This window comes from Halichoerus grypus, chromosome 7 (genome assembly GCF_964656455.1).
Source record: "Halichoerus grypus chromosome 7, mHalGry1.hap1.1, whole genome shotgun sequence".
Lineage (NCBI taxonomy): Eukaryota > Metazoa > Chordata > Mammalia > Carnivora > Phocidae > Halichoerus > Halichoerus grypus.
The window spans coordinates 33,869,078-33,886,962 of record NC_135718.1 but is presented as its reverse complement, the minus strand read 5'-3'; the positions used below and the strand labels follow the sequence as shown (position 1 = coordinate 33,886,962).

General features: G+C 37.7%; 1 protein-coding gene across 2 annotated transcripts in view; it reads left to right on the top strand.

Moving 5' to 3' along the window:
- Positions 1 to 17,885, top strand: part of EXOC6 (exocyst complex component 6) — a 211,605-nt gene that overhangs the window by 862 nt on the left and 192,858 nt on the right. The window lies entirely within an intron of this gene.

Genomic DNA, 17,885 nt, shown 5'->3' with positions numbered 1-17,885 from the left:
TGCTGGCCTAATAATAGAATATTAGCTGGGCACTGTTGTGATCCATTAGATGAGGTTAGGCATTCTCATCAAGAATACGTGCCTTTTGGGGCGCCTGGGTGGTTCAGATGGTTGTACATCTGTCTGCCTTTGGCTCAGGTCGAGATATCCAGGTCCTGGAATCGAGCTCCACATCGGGCTCTCGGCTCAGCGGGGAGTCTGCTTCTCCCTTTTCCCCTGCCTCTCCCCCTGCTGTGCTCTCTCTGTCTCTGTCTCTCTCTCAAATGAATAAATAAAAAAACTAAAAAAAAAAGAATAAGTGCCTGGCTGGCTCAGTGGGAAGAGCATGCGACTCTCCCTCTCGGTGTCATGAGTTCGAGTCCTCCACTGGGTGCAGAGATTATTTACAAATAAATAAATAAACTTAAAAAAAGTGCCTTTTAAATGTAAAGTTTCAGCTTTCATAACAATGATACTGAATTTTTTATTCACCTATGGAAGTTAGGAGTGATTGTGCTTTAACATTATTATTTTCTTCAGGATACACTTCCTAGAAATGAAGTGCTGTATGTTTTGTGGACCTGTGGATGCAGTATGAAGTGAAACTATTTCAAATTATAATGTAAATCCACCTTGCCCTGAGAGTCTGGAGTGTTTTGCCCAAGTCCTACCGCTGAAGTGTGCGGTCATGGAAAAAATCATTTAAGTTCTCTGAACCTCAATTTTCTTATTCCTGTACTTGGGTAGGGGGTGGGTATTTAGATGCCCGGGACATTAGAGGCCTTGCCTATTTGTTCACTGCTGTATCCCTAACACCAAGCATGTGGTAGGCACCTGATAAGTTTTTTTGTCACATGAAGTTCTTGCTGTGATATGGTAAGAGTAATTAGTACATTTCCTTAATTTTCCAACATAATAATTTCTTTTCATAAAACTCTGGTCATTTGGTAATGAAAGTAGAAATCATAGATTAAAAGGAAGCTTTGTTTTCCTGACTGCAGGGTATGTGGTATAGTTATCAGAACAGCCAATTTTTGAAAATAGTATGGGTTATTAGGGAGATACTTCCTCTTGGGGAAAAATGCTAGGCACTATCTTTGAAAAGAGATGAAATTAACTTAGAAGAAAGTTTTGAAATATATTGAGAGACTTTTGTGACACAAATAGAATATATGTATTCACAGTGTTATTCTGTTCTCTTTTGCTGGGCAATTGTGTCACCTCCTCACTTTGTTGAAACCCACGCTGTTTTCTTTGGCCAACTCCAGTGACTCATACTTATCCTATATATACACTTGTCATCTCATTTACAAGCAGACTGTCTACACACACATAGAAGGCACTACTAGCAGGCCTTTCTCTTGAATAGTGTTTAAGCTATTACTGTTTTTTACCTAGGTTTCACTAAGTGCTAATATTAAAATTTAAAAAACCCTTTTATTGGAAAATAAAAAGTAGAATAATGCAATGAACCATTATGAAGCCATAATCTTGCTTCAGTTCAACCCCCAGCCAGTGCCATTCGATCTGCTCCCCTATCCACTCTCCCTCACCCTGCATTATTTTGAAGCAAATCCCAGACATCAATTCATCTGTAAATATTTTAGTATTATGATTAGTTTTTGTTACTTCCCAGTTATCTTTTACCTGGCCTGTTGGCTTACGATGTTGTTGCTATTCTTATTTTTTTTTCTCAGTGGGAGACTTTTTCAGCCTCATCTTTCCCTGATTTACTTTTATTCCTGATGATTAAGTGAGAAGCATGTTACACATTTTTCACAGGGGCTGGCTTACAGTATGGTTCTTCGATCACAGTGGAATTAGATTAGGAGTCAGTAATAGAAAACTGGAGAATACCCAAATATTTGGGCCCTGAATAACACACATCTAAATAATCCATGGGTGAAAGAAGAAACCAAAAGAGAAGTTAGAAAGTGTTTTTGAACTGAATAAAATGAAAACACATTAGCATTTGTGGGGTACAGCTAAAGTAATACTTAGAGATTTATAGCACTAAACATCTTTACTGGGAAAGAATGGCTTCAAATCAATGACCTCAGCTTCTAACTTAAGAAACTAGGAAAAGAAGAGCAAATGAAACCCAAAAGAGCCAAAGAAAGGAGCTGATAAAGAAAGGAGATGATAAAGGTTAGAGTGGAAATCAATGAAATAGAAAAACAAAGTCAGTGGGCGCCTGGGTGGCTCAGTTGGTTAAGCGACTGCCTTCGGCTCAGGTCATGATCCTGGAGTCCCAGGATCGAGTCCCGCATCGGGCTCCCTGCTTGGCAGGGAGTCTGCTTCTCCCTCTGACCCTCCCCCCTCTCATGCTCTCTCTCTCTCATTCTCTCTCTCAAATAAATAAATAAAATCTTTAAAAAAAAAAAAAAAAAAAAAAAAAAGAAAAACAAAGTCAGTGAAATGAAAACCTGGTTCTTTGAGATCTGTAAAATTGATAAACCTCTAAGAGAAAGAAAGGGAGAAGATGCCAATTATCCAGAATTACTAATTCCTTTTTTTTTTTTTTTTAAGATTTTTACTTATTTATTTGACAGAGAAACAGCGAGAGAGGGAACACAAGCAGGGGGAGTGGGAGAGGGAGAAGCAGATTCCCTGCTGAGCAGGGAGCCCGATGTGGGGCTCGATCCCAGGACCCTGGGATCATGACCTGAGCTGAAGGCAGACGCTTAGCGACTGAGCCACCCAGGCACCCCAGGAATTACCAGTTCTTGATACTGTATCAGAATGAGAGAGGTAACATCACTGCAGATTCTGTTGATACTAAAAGAATATTACAAATAATTTCATGCCAATACATTTGACAACTTAGAAGAAATGGACAGATTCCTTGAAAGATACAAACTATCACAGAAGATAATTTCTCCAAATTGGTCTTTAGATTTGGACAGTCTCAATCAGAATCCCAGCAGAAGTTTTTTTGTAGAAATTGACAAGCTGATTCAAAAGTTCATATGGAAATGTATAGGACCTAGAAGACTCAAACTGACTTGGGAAAAGATGAACAGAGCTGGAGGACTTACACTACCTGCTTTTAAGGTTTATTTATAAAGCTATAGTAACCAAGCCAGTGTGGTATTAGCATCAAGATAAACAAATAGAGGGCGCCTGGGTGGCTCAGTTGGTTAAGCGACTGCCTTCGGCTCAGGTCATGATCCTGGAGTCCCTGGATCGAGTCCCGCATCGGGCTCCCTGCTCGGCCGGGGGTCTGCTTCTCCCTCTGACCCTAACCCCTCTCATGCTCTCTGTCTCTCATTCTCTCTCTGTCAAATAAATAAATAAAATCTTTAAAAAAAAAAAAAAAAAAAAAAAAGATAAACAAATAGATCAGTGAAACTGAATAAGAGAGTCTGTAAATAGATTCACACATATGGTCAATTAATTTTTGACAGAGGTACAAAGGCAGTTCATTAGAAAAGGATAAACTTTTTAAATAATGGTGAAACAGTTGGATATCCATATGCAAAATAATGAACTTTGATCTATACACCATATTTAAATAGTAACCCAAAGTGGATCATAAACCTAAATATAAAATGCAAACCTATAAACTCTTAGAAACCATTGGAAAAAATCTTTGTGACTTTGGTTAGGCAAAGATTTCTTATATACTATTCCAAAAGCATAATACATAAAAGAAAAAAATGATAAGTTGGACCTCAACATTGAGAACACGTGGTATTCAAAGATACTATTAAGGGAATGAGAAGCCATGGACAGAAAATGTCTGAAAATCACGTATCTCATAAAAAAAACGTTGTGTCCGAATTGTATAAAAGAAATCTTTAAGACCAGATAAGAAAGCAAACAATCCAATTAAAAAATGGGTAAGTGATTTAAATAGATACTTCACAAAAGAAGGTACACACAGGGCAAATAATCACATGAAAAGATGGGTAAGGACATTAGTCATTAGAGAAATGTAAACTAAAACTTCAACATTGAATCATACTATTGGAATGTCTAAAATTAAAAAGACTGACCATACCATGTATTGGTGAGGTGGGACACTGGCACTCTCCTGCGCTGCTAGGGGAATTCCATAGCGTCATTTATCAGGTTGAAGAAGTTCCCTTCTATTCCTAGTTCAATGTTTTTATTATGCAAGAGTGTTCAGTATTTCAGATGCTTGTTCTGCATCTATTGAAATGATCATGTGGCTTTTAAATCCTTATTGTATTTATGTGGTATATTACATTAATTTTGAGGTATAAACCAACCTTGCATTTGTGGGATAAATCCCACTTGGTCATAGTGTATAATCCTTTTTATATGTTGCTGGATTCTGTTTGCTAGTACTTTGTTTAGGATTTTTGCATGTGTATTCACAAGAGATATTGGTCTGTTATTTTCTGGTGATGTCTTTGTTTGGTTTTGGTATGAGAATAATCGTACCTCATAGAGTGAGTTGGTTAGTGTTCCCTGAATTGAGATGACCATGTGGGGTTTTTTTCCCCCTTTGTTTTAGTCATGTGACATGGTACTTTTTTTTTTTTTTTTTTAATGTTGACTCTTGCATTCCTTGGATAAATCGGTTTGGTCATGGTGTATAATTTTACTACGTTGTTAGATTTGGTTTGTTAGTATTTTGTTGAGTATTTTTACATCTATATTCATAAGAAATATAAGTCTGTAGTTTTCTTTTTGATGTCTTTATCTGGCTTTGGTATTAGAGTAATGCTGGTCTCATAGAATAAGTTAGGGAGTGTCCCTCCTCTTAACACTTTTTGGAAGAGTTTGTGAAGGATTAGTGTTAATTCTTTAAATATTTGGTAGCATCCATCAGTGAAGCCATCTAGCATTTCTTTGATGGGATGGTTTTTGTTTTGTTTTGTTATTTTTTTATATAGATTTTGTTTATTTATTTGACAGAGAGAGCGAGAGAGCACAAGCAGGGAGAACAGTAGAGGGAGAGGAAGAAGCAGGCTCCCTGCCAAGCAGGGAGCCAGATGCGGGGCTCGATCCCAGGACCCTGGGATCATGACTTGAGCCGAAGGCAGATGCTTAACCAGCTGAGCCACCCAGGCACCCCCTAAAGTATTTTTAAAATTTCTTTTATGGGATGCTTGGGTGGCTCAGGTCATGGTCCTGGAGTCCCGGGATTGAGCCCCATGTCCGGCTCCCTGCTCAGCGGGGAGTCTGCTTCTCCCTCTCCATCTTCCTCTCCCTCTGCCCCTCTCCCCTGCTCATGCTTTCACTCTCAAGTAAATAAATAAAATCTCTGAAAAAAAAATAAAATTTCTTTTATGATTTCTTCTTTGACTCATTGGTTATTTAGAAATGTGTTAATTTCCACATATTTGTGAATTTCTTAAGTGTCCTTCTGTTATTAATTTCTAATTTCATTACATTGTGGTCAGAGATCATAATTCGTATAATTTCAGTTCTTTTAACTTTATTGAGGCTTGTTTTATGGCTTAACTATGGTCTATCCTGGAGAATGTTCCATGTGTACTTGAGAAGAATGTGTATCCCTCTGTTGGGTGGAATAATTCTGTAGATGTCTGTGAGATTTCTTTAGCTTAAAGTTGTGCAAGTCTTCCTTTTTGATGTTCTGCTTAGTTCTATTATTAAATATAATGGATAGTTTTTGTTTCATGTTATTTTGGGCTCTGTTGTCAGTATGCTCTCTATGTGTATACTTGTTATATATTCCTGGTTGATAGACATTTTATTGTCATAAAATACTTTTCTTTATCTGTAGATTTGTTTTAAAGTCTGTTTTGTCTGATATTAGTATAGCCACTCTAGCATTTTTATGGTTGCTTTTTGCATGACATGTCTTTTTCTGTCCTTTTACTTTCAGCCTATTTTTATATTTGAATCTAAAGATTGCCTCCTACAGATAGCATGTTGTTGGATCTTGTTTGTCATCCAGTTTGACAGTCTGCCCTTTTTTTTTTTTTTTTTTTAAGATTTTATTTATTTATTTGAGAGAGAAATCACAAGTGGGAGGCGGAGGGGCAGAGGGAGATGCAGACTCCCCACTGAGCAGGGAGTCCGACATGAGGCCTGATCCCAGGACCCGGAGATCATGATGTGAGCTGAAGGCAGACGCTTAACTGACTGAGCCACCCGGGCACACCTGCCCCCCCCCTTTTTTAAAGATTTATTTATTTTAGAGAGAGAGCAAATGAGCTAGCACAAGTGGGGGGAGGGGCAGAGGGAGAGAATCTTCAAGCAGACTCTCTGCTGAGCATGGAGCCTGATGTGGGGCTCAGTCTCACAACCCATGAGATCACAACCTGAGCCAAAACCAAGAGTCAGATGCTTACCGACTGAGCCACCCAGGTGCCCCAACAGTCTGCTTTTTGATTGAATTGTTTAATCTCTTTATGGATTTAATGTTGTTATTTATATAGTTGGATTTATTTTACTGCCGTTTTACTTTTTGTTTTCTGTATGACATATTTCTTTTTTGCTTCTCTGTTCCTCTGTTCCCTTTTTACTATTCTTTTATTAAGTGAGTATTTTCCAGTGATTTTTTTTCAGTATCTTTTAAAAAGTTATTTCTTAGTGATGGTTCTCAGAATTGACTTCAGATTTATTCTAACTTAAGTCCATTGAAATACAGAAATGTTACTTCTATATATCTCTATTTTCTCTTACCATTTTTTTTTTTTTTTTTTAAGAGAGAGAGCTGTGCAAGTGGGGCAGTGAGAGGAGCAGAAGGAAAGGGGGAGAGAGAATTTTTTTTTTTTGGAGAGAGAGAATCTTAAGCAGGCTCAGACACAGGGCTGGATCTCACGATCGTGAGATATGACCTGAGCTGAAATCAAGAGTTGGACACTTAAGTGACTGAGCCACCCAGGCGCCCCTCTTTCCCTTTTTGTGCTGTTATTGTTATAGGTCTTATATCTGTCTATGTTACAAACCCAACAGTACATTGTTATAATTGTTACTTTATATAACTTTTTGTTTTTTTGAAGAAGCTGACAAGTATATAGAGTTTGTTATATTAACTTAATTATCATTTCTGATTGTCTTTATTTTTTGCTGGGTTTTAGGTCGTCATCTAGTGTCACTTTCTTACCCTAGTACAGCTTTGCTTCTACACCTCCTTTGTTCTCTTATTGTCAAATATATTGTATTTCTATATGTTAGGGCCACAAATAGAATTATGTACATGTTGTTTTATGAAATTGCTTTTTAAGTCAGTTAAGAGATACTGTTTATACTGTCTTTTATGATTACATAGTTTTCTTTACTAGTGTTCTTTTGTGTGTGTGTGTGTGTGTGTTTATATTTTCATCTGGGCTCACTCTTTTGATTGTAAAGAACTTCCATTAGTTTTTCTTTTCTTTTTTTCTTTTAAATATTTATTTAAGAGAGAGAGAGAGAAAGAGAGAACAAGTGGCAGAGAGGGGCAGAGGGAGAGTGAGAAGCAGACTCCCGCTGAGCAGGGAGCCGGACAATGCGGGGCTCCATCCCAGGACCCGGAGATCATGACCTGAGCTGAAGGCAGACACTTAACCGACTGAGCCACCCAGGCACCCCTCCATTAGTTTTTCTTGTAAGGCTGGTCTGCTGCTAACTAATTCTCTCAGTTTTTGTTTATTTGAGAATGTCTTTGTTTCACCTTCACTTTTGAATTTTTTTTTTAAAGATTTTATTTATTTGAGAGAGAGAGAGTAAGAGAGAGAGCACAAGCTGGGGAGAGAGGCAGAGGGAGAAGGAGAAGCAGACTCCCCACTGGGCAGGGAGCCCAACGTGGGGCTCAATCCCAGGACCCTGGCATCATGACCTGAGCAGACACTTAACTGACTGAGCCACCTGGGTGCCCCATCACCTTCACTTTTGAAAGATAGTTTTGTTAGATATTAGACTCTTGGTTGACAGTTTTTTCTTTTGGCACTTTGAACATATCATCCCACTGTTTTTTTGGCCTCTATTGTTTCTGTTAACTTTATTGGTATACGTTGTATGTGATAAGTGGTTTTTCTCTTGCTACTTTCAAGATGTTCTGCTTGTCTTTCATTACTTCTACTATGATGGGTCTGGGTATGGATCTGTTTGTGTTTATCCTTCTTGAAGTTTGTTGGTTATGTTAGATGTCCAGATTAATGTTTTTCATCAGAGTGGGAATTTTAATCATTATTTCTTCAAATATTCTTCAGATATTTTTTCTGACATTTTTACCATCATAAAATATTACTGGTGCCCCCATCATGTGTATGTTGATATGTTTAATGGTGTTCACATTTTTCTGAGGTGTTGTTCATTTTCTTCATTCTTTTTCCTCTTGGTTCTTTGGATTGTATAATCTCTATTAGTCTGTCTTCAAGTAGTCTTTCTTTTGCCAGTTCACATCTAATGTTGAGATCCTCTAATGCCTTTTTCATTTCTGTTATTGACTTTTCAACTCCAGAATTTCCATTAAAAAATAATTTCTATTTCTTTATCAATATTTTGTTTTATTAGACATTGTCATCATTCCTTCATTTATTTTTTTAAAAAGATTTTATTTATTTATTTGTCAGAGAGAGAGAGCACACGTGAGCACAAGCAGGGGGCGTGGCAGGCAGAGGGAGAAGCAGGCTCCCCGCTGAGCAAGGAGTTGATGCGGGACGCCCAGGCTCCTGGGATCATGACCTGAGCTGAAGGCAGATGCTTAATGACTGAGCCACCCAGGCGCCCCTCTTCCTTCATTTCTTTAAGCATAGTTCTCTTTAGTATTATGAATGTAGTACTTTGAAGCCTTTGTAAAATCCAACATCTGGGCCATCTCACAGGGCCTGTTTCTTTTTTTTTGTATGAGTCACAGTCTTCTGTTTCTTTGTTTATCTCATAATTTGTTATTGTTGCTGTTGTTGAAAACCAGAAAGTTCAGATAATATATTGTAGCAACTCTTGATGCTGATTCAGCCTCAGCCTGGTTCCAGGGGGAGCTCTGGAGCTTGAGTGACATTAGAGTTGTTTCACTTTGAGTCACCGGAGCTGCACTTTTACTTCATCTCCAAAAATCTATCATTGGCTGCAGGTTGCCCCCAGAGTGTCTGTGTGTTGGGTGGCATGACTTTCTAGGCATCACTGGATGGAGTGCCTCCCACTTGCAGGTCTCCAGAGGAGGGTGCGGCTGTGAGTCCTTAGCAGCTCAGAGATGAATGCACCACCAGGTAACAAGGATTTACTGCACATTCCAGCAGCTAGAACACATCCAAGCAGATTGTGCTCAATAGATGTTGAAGGAATAAATGATGTAACTTTTTCATTTATCTCTTTATTTCACATTTATTCCTGGCTTAATGATTTTTTTAGTGGATGAAATCCCCTAATTTTCCTAATCTTGATTTTTGTATCTTGTTTTTCAAAATTATGATAAAATTTACATAGTATAAAATTTGCCATTTTAACAACTTTTAAATGTACGGTTCTGTGTCATTAAGTACACTCATAATTGTTCTGCAGCCATCACTACCATCTGTCTTCAGAATGTTTTCATTTTCTACAACTGAAACTGTGTTAATTAAACACTAACTTCCCATTCCCTTTTCCCACCAGTTCCTGGCAACTACTCTTCTACTTTCTGTCTCTGTGAATTTGCATACTCTAGGTACCTCATATATGTGGAATCATACAGTATTTGTCTTTTTTGTGGCTGGCTTATTTCACTTAGCATAATGCCCTCAGGATTCATCCATGGCGTAGCATGTGTCAGAATTTCCTTCCTTTTTAAGGCTGGCTAATACTCCATTGCATGTATACATTATTTTTTGTTTATCATTAATTAGTGCACTCTAGTATTGCTTCTATCTTTTGGTTGTTGTGAACAGTGCTGCAATGAACGTGGTGTACAAATATGTGTTTGAGTGCAGTGGTAGTTTTTCAGGCCAGTCTCTGAGGTATGTTCTGACGGCCCGAGGGCTCTCCACCTCTTCTTTCCACGGTTCTCTTTGGTAAACTTGGTGACCTATGATTTAGCTTGTTGCTCTCCTGAGCTACCAGCCTCCTTTCAAATGTATACTACCAAAATCCACATTGTTTTCAAGAGTGCCCTTGTGTTTGAACTTCCCCACACTTTGTTCTAAGTAAAGTCACTTTCTTTGGGGAGAGCTTTGCAGCTCTCTGTACTTATCTCCTGCATCTCTCTGTGGGTGTAATCCATGAGCCATTTCTCCAAAGTTGGGGGTAGGAACAGTGGCTTGCTTCTTAGACATCCTTGTTTTTTTGTTTTTGTTTTTTTTTTAAGATTTTATTTATTTATTTGAGAGAGAGAGAGATAGTGAGAGAGAGCACAAGTGGGGAGGAGAGGGAGAAGCAGGGAGCTCGATGCAGGGCTTGATCCCAGGACCCTGGGATCATGACCTGAGCCTAAGGCAGACACTTAACACGACTGAGCCACCCAGGCGCCCCTAGACATCTTTGTTTTAAGAGCAGGACTCTGGTAGTGTAGTAAATTCTGTTCTGCTCAGCTTGCCACTTGTAGTGTAGAGTCTCTGTCCTGTGAGTGAGTTGAGGTGAGGCAGTCAGGATCCTAGTATTCCTGGCTGCTTCATCTCTGGTAGAGCCTCTGTTCTATGACACTTTCATGGGGCTGAGTGGAGGAAGAGGGACTGGGCCTCTAGCCTCTTGGCCATATTCACCTGGAACACAAAGCTGGTGGGAAGGAGGATGGGAGGATGGGAGATGCTGGATGCTTGTCCATTTTTTGACCCTTGACTGAAACCTCAGGAGAGAGGAAGCCCTACCTTCTTAGCCACACCCGCCCAGCTTTTGTCATGCTGAGCTGTGGGTTAGGGAGGAAGGATGTAGGTCATGGTTTAAGGGCCACAAACTCTTACTGTTCTTATCAAATATTTAGTAGATTTTCTTGAATAAATGTTTCTTCATTTGCTGTATGCTCTTAGGACAACTTCCAGAGATTTCAGATTTTTTTTTCTGGTTTGTTTTAAATAATTTTTACTAATTATGGTTGTTTCACTAGGAAGCAACTTCGTGAGTTATGGAAGCTTCTTGTTGCTTTTAATAGTGGTAAAATTCACAAAACAAAATAAGTCATTTTTAAAGGTATAATTCAGTGACATTTAGTACATTCACAAAGTTGTATAACCATCACCTGTATCTAATTCCAAAACATTTGTTATTGCAAAAGGAGACCCTATACCGATTAAGCAGTCATTCCCCATTACTCCTCTTCTAGTCCCTGGCAACCAGTATTTTGGTTTTTGTCTGTGTGGATTGACTTACTCTGGATATTTCATTTAAATGAAAGCGTACAGTATGTGACTTTTTGTGTCTGGCTTCTTTCACTTTAGCATAATGTTTTTGTAGCATAATGTTTTTGGGATTCATCAGTGTTGTAGCATGTATCAATACTTACTTCTTTTTTAAGGCTGAATAATACTCCATGGTATAGATATTCCACATTTTGTTTTTCCATTCATCAGTTGAACATTTGGGTTATTTCTGCCTTTGGGATATGAATATGCTGTGAACATTCATGTTGAAGTTTTTGTTTGAATACTGGTTTCAATATTTTTTTGGTATATATCTAAGAATGGAATTTCTGGGTCATATGGTTATTCTGTATTTAACTTTTTTAAAAAGTCTGTTTTATGGGGCGCCTGGGTGGCTCAGTTGTTAAGCATCTGCCTTTGGCTCAGGTCATGATCCCAGGGTCCTGGGATCGAGCCCCGCATCGGGCTCCCTCCTCTGCGGGAAGCCTGCTTCTCCCTCTTCCACTCCCCCTGCTTATGTTCCCTCTCTCGCTGTGTCTTTCTCTGTCAACTAAATAAATAAAATCTTAAAAAAAAAATTCTCTCTCCTGGGGGTGCCTGGGTAGCTCAAGTCGTTAAGCATCTGCCTTTGGCTCGGGTCATGATCCCAGAGTCCTGGGATTGAGCCCCACATCGGGCTCCTGCTTGGCGGGAAGCCTGCTTCTCCATCTCCCACTCCCCCTGCTTGTGTTCCCTCTCTCACTCTCTCTCTCTCTGTCAAATAAATAAATGAAATCTTTAAAAAAAAAAAGTGTTTTATGAAAGTCAATAGTTTGAGGTGCCATGAGGCTCTGATACTGTCCTGCATTATTGAAGACACAAACTCTGACTTACAGCTTTTAGCAGAGCTTTTTAGGCAAGCATCAGAGTAAAACAAAAACTATCCCATGATAGAGGCTTCATGGTTATGTTTAATTTATTACTGTAACTAATATCAGAATGGTAAAATTTTCTGTCAGGTACAGTGCATTACTACTTTAAACATTTTGGCTAGTGGAAGCATAATTACAGGTAGCAAACTGACAAATCATTTTTTTTTTTAAGATTTTATTTATTTGTCAGAGAAAGAGGACGTGCACGTGCGCGCACATGCACAAGCAGGGGAGCGGCAGGTAGAGGGAGAAGTAGGCTCCCTGCTGAGCAAGGAGCCAGATACGGGACTCAATCCCAGGACCCTGGAATCATGACCTGAGCCGAAGGCAGATGCTTAACTGACTGAGCCACCCAGCATCCCAACAAATTGACAAATCTTTAGGGACTTCCCATAAAGAGTACAATTTCAGAAATGTTTGTATTATGACACTTTTTACCTATACAGATTTAACATAGGAAGGCTGCACATCTCTTCTAATTTGACAACTCTTCCAGTGCAAGTTTTACTACAGTAGCACAACAAACAAACCGAATTATTTCTAGCATTTCTCTTTTTATAAATTGAAAGAGTAAAAACTAACTATGCTTTTGCGGAGTTGCTCTGGGAAATCTCAAAGACAGTTTTAGGTGTAAAAGATATCTTGAAAGTTTTATTTTTTTTTTCTCTATTTAGGCCTCAAATTTTAGAAGACCAGTCAAAGCAGTTATCAGATGTTACCTGAGAAGCAATACTTGGGTACCGGTTTAATTAAAGTGAAAGTGATGTATTTAAAAAATAAACATAGATAACTTGATTGTAAAGAACCTTAGTTCTTTCATAAGTGAGAGGAAACATTTTTGTTTGTTTATGAAATAATCAAGAATATAATAAGGTCCACATGAAGCACGGAAAATTATTCTGGCAAAATGGACCCACTTCTGCTACTTAGGCAGATTACACAGAAGGTAAAGAATAACTTTTCATGTTATAGACAAGTCATTAACCAGTAAAGCAAGGAAGCAAGCCCAACAAAACTGAGCAAATGTTGCTAAATTTTAAACATATTTTATAGCTTATTATCAGACTCAGATGTTGTAAACTAAGGCAAATATAATTAATTTTCCGTGTTTTGTTGTTCGGTATGCTCTTTTCATGTTCTGAAACAGTTTACTATAGAGCACTGATTCTTTTTTGGGGATCTGTCAGGTCAAAATCATTTTCAGGGGTGCTGGCTGGCTTAGTGGGTGAAATATGCAACTCTTGATCTCGGGGTCGTAAGGTCAAGCCCCATGTTGGGCATAGAGCTAACTTAAAAAAAATTTTTTTTTCCAAATAACTCTAAGAGTTTATTTATGTTAATGTACAATGTGTTCATCATTGCTCTTTTCAAATGAATCAGATTTTTAAAAAATTCTGTTTTTATTTCTAATGTAAATATTGATAGTTATGATCCACGTAAATAAAACCTTTTTGGAGTTCTTAATAAGTTTTGAGAGTGTAAAGAGACCAAGAAATGGGAGGAGTACTGCTGTAGGACAAAGTCACTTTTCCTTGAAAAATGAAAGCCTATACATAGTTGTATTTCTCTGTCACTATTGGTCTTAGTGTAATTTCAACCTCTGGTAATGATTTAATCTTTTAACCAAAGTAACTATATTTAATTGAAATCTCACATTGAAACACTGAGGTGGAACAGTCTGTTGTATACAACAGGCATTTTATCAGACTAGCAAAGCTTATGAGCACATACAATACAACTCTGCAGACACTGATGTCCCTTTTATACTTTTTTTTTTAAGGTTTTATTTATTTATTGAGAGAGAGAAAGTGGGGTTGGGGAGGAGCAGAGGGAGAGGGGCAAGCAGATTCCGCACTGAGTGCAGAGCCCTGAGATCATGACCTGAGCCGAAGGCAGCCGCTTAACTGACTGAGCCACCCAGGTGCCCCAACACCTCTTATTTAAAAAGCATATTTTTTTCACATTGATTTGAGATGCTATCATTATCATTTATTGAATTTTCATATGTGGTGGGTCCTTTGTTTCTTTATTCTGTTCATTGTCTTTATGTCTATTCATGTGCTATACCATGCTTTTAATTATAGAGGCTTTATTGTTATATTTGGTAGGGCTACCTTAACCTCATTGCTCATCTTTTTCAGGGGTTTCCTGATGACTCTACCTTTTTTAAAATTTTTAAAATTTTAATTTATTATCATTCTTTTGAGTATAGTTGACACATAATCTTTCATTAGTTTAATGTGTACAACATCTCAATTCAACATTTCTATACTTTGTGCTAATGCTTACAGCTACCATCTGTCACCGTACAACACTATTACAGTACCATTGACTGGATTCACTGTATTCCCTATGTTGTACCTTTCATTCATGAGACTCATTCATGTCATAACTGGAAGCCTGTATTTCCCACTCTCCTTCACCCATTTTGCCCCTTCTCCTTCCCCCCCTTCCCTTCTGGCATTCATCAGTTTGTTCTGTGTAAGTATAGATCTGATCCTGCTTTTTGTTTATTTATTTGTTTTTTAGATTCCACATATAATTGAAATCATGTGGTATTTGTTTTTCTCGGACTTATTTCATTAGCATAATACCCTCTAGTATATCGATCATCTCTTAAGCTATTAGGCAAACTGCATGTTAGATCTGCTCTAGAGAGTTTAACATTTTTTGTTTGATTTTCCAAAGTCTAAGGAAGCAGTCTACATCTTCATTCTTTAATCTGCTTTAAGCATTTTTAATTAAAATTTATTTAGCAATTCAATTTGTTATTCTAGAGGACAAATACAATTTTGTATGTTTTGGGTGTTTCAATTTCTCATCTTTTGCATTTTACCAAGTAGCACAGAAGTCAACAGGAAGAGACATCTCTGGTCAGGAGTGTAAAAACAGGAAGGAGGAAGTCTATTGCAAATCTCTGTTAGCCGATTATCAATTCAGGTTTCACTATAGAGGATGTCCATTAGCGATTATCATTGTACTTTGTTGTTACCCAGAATTAGCAGTAAGTGTTAATGTCAGTTTATAGAATGTCAACCCTAGTTGTAGGAAGTAATGCTAACCAACGAACTCTACTAGGCTCTTTCCTATGCATGGGAACATGATACTGTTAGTGAGAACAAGTCACAGGAATTGCATATAGAGGAAAACACGGCAAGTTAAATTCAACATAAAAAATACAGGGAATATCATCCTGTATTTTTTGCCTTTGCTTGAGCCTGATGCTTTGACAGGTTGTATGGCCCTTTAAGATATGATTGTATCCTTTTTTTAAAAATTGGGGTATGTCAACTCTGTCATTTAAAAAATTGTTTGACAGAATGTCTTCAATTGAATTAGAGGAAGCACCTGGGCATTATTTTGTAAAGCATGCTAAGAGTGCATGTGGCAAACTAGCTGAAATATTTCATGGGAAATAACACAGAAGGTGAATATTTTGTAAATAAATTGTTTTCAGTATTTTGTGTTGAAAGAAATTGGATTTTTTTTCCTTCTGGAGTTGCTAGAAACTCACTTGCTCTGGATATTCAGGATACCTACTTGGTTAGGTACCTAACAGTGTTTTTTTTTTTTAAAGATTTTATTTATTTATTAGAGAGAGGGAGGGAGAGGGAGAGAGACTCTGAGGCCGACTCCGTGCTGAGCGCAGAGCCCGGCGCGGGGCCCAGTCCCACCATGGCAAGATCATGACCTGAGCTGAAACCAAGAGTGGGTTGTTTAACCGACTGAGCCACCCAGGCACCCCCCAGCAGCGGTATTTTAAGATACTTAGCATGTCCTGAATTTTTTACTTAGCTGTACAGTGTTGTGGATGTTTTGGAAAAAAAAAAAATATTGTGTAAAAGCTAGGTGGCGGCTGCTGTTGCTGTTGCTGCTTCTACTTCCTCCTCCACCCCCTCCCCCTCCCTCTCCCCTGGGTTGACATGTTGACATGTTTTCCTCAGGAGTGTATTAACTTAAACTATATCTTTAGACCGTTATTTATGGATTATCTTGTGGTAGTGCTTCCCACATTTTTTATGTCATGGCACAAACAGAAAAACTGAGAGATGGTCATTGTGGTGTGCTTGTAACCTAGTCAGCTGGGAAGATGTGCTCTGGTGTACTGGTCAGATGAGGGGGTTTGTAAACCCCTTACAGTTTTAAGAAATGTTTAGGTATGTGTGGGTGTGTGCATGGATATGTGTCTCAGGGATTTTTTTTTTTAGTTATAGGTACCAAACCAAATTGTGTTTGCTTAAGGAAATATGAAAAAAAATAGTGGAAGCTTACTGGGTTTCACAAAATTCTAAAGGCAATCATGCTTCTTAAAAGACTGATTTAAAGAGGTAGAAGACTGTGTTTCTTTCTCTGTCTTCATTTTCCTTTGAAGTGTAGCTTTCTCTGCTTCTCTCTGTACTTGGTAGAGGGTGACCACTTACAGCTTCCGTATGTCAGTCTGGCACATACAGCTGACTGTCTCAGAATTCCAATTCAAAATTCCTGAAAGAGTGTATTATATCGAACCAGTCTGCATCAGTTGCACACCTCTGGGCAATGTACAGTGAGTGGAAGAGACTGTATTGCTTTTCCAACTTTGTAGATGGTCTCTCAGAGAGAAAGTGTATATTACAGTTGTGTTTGTGAACTTTTCTGGGGAGAGGATCCATCTTTGATCACAATCACAGAGGAGAATCTTGCTACTCCCAGGCCACTGTCCAAATAAAGATTCACTAAGATATAACTAAGAGTTATAATAGAGTTCCTACTACTTAGTACATTCTTCATATGAGTTAAACTGTTTGCCTTTTTCATAGTGCCATGTCCTTTTCTACATGTGTTTACCCATAATTGATTACCCCTCTCTTTATTTCTCCAACTACTCAAATATTACCTATCATTAAATTCCCGTCTTAGGTCCCACTTCCTCCATGAAATCTTTGCATCTTAGAACACAGCATTCTAGGTGAATATATATATATATGTTTTTATATGTATACGTAATTTTTTTCTTGTGTCTGAGTTCTTATACTATGGATTTTTTAAATGCTATACAATGTTATTTAGCTGTGTGTGAATGTATGTTTTAATATGTATGTCTTAAATGCATGTCTTAAATGCACGCCTAATGAAATTGTCCCTGAGGCCTATGATTGTTACACATATCTGATTAGTTCTGATCATGTTACATAGCATAATGCCTTGGGTACAGCAGACTCTCAATAAATACTTTCTGAACTGAATTAATGAAAAACAAAATCCTTTTTGTTTTATAGAAAGCTTGAAAAATATAGAAAAATAGAGAGGTGAAAAAAACAGTTGTTTCCTACTACTGAAGGAGAATCATAATTGACATTAATTCTAGTATATTCTTATATTTGAAATGACAAATATTATTTATTTGTTGAATATTTATTGAACGAACCTATGCCATTCAACAAGTTATATTTTGAGTATTAAGTATTTGTTAAATGAAGTTACAGTTGCCTTGTATAAATTTTCATCCTGTTTATTTGACTATTTTCTTATTGTTGTACCTTTAGGCGGTTCTTATTTTTGTCAAATTCTATAAACAGTGATATTAACTCTAAAATAATTTCCTAGCATCTTTGTTCCCAAAGTAAAAGTAATCATGTAGATAATAATAGCTAATAAAAATCTATTGAACATTTACTGTGTGCCTGTTTTAAACACTTAAATGTACTATTTAATCTTCACAAAAAGCAAATGAGATACTATTATTATATACCTATTCTGCAGATGAAGAAATTGAGGTAGAGATAGATTAGGTCATTGGGCTTGGGCACATAGTAAGTGGTGCAGC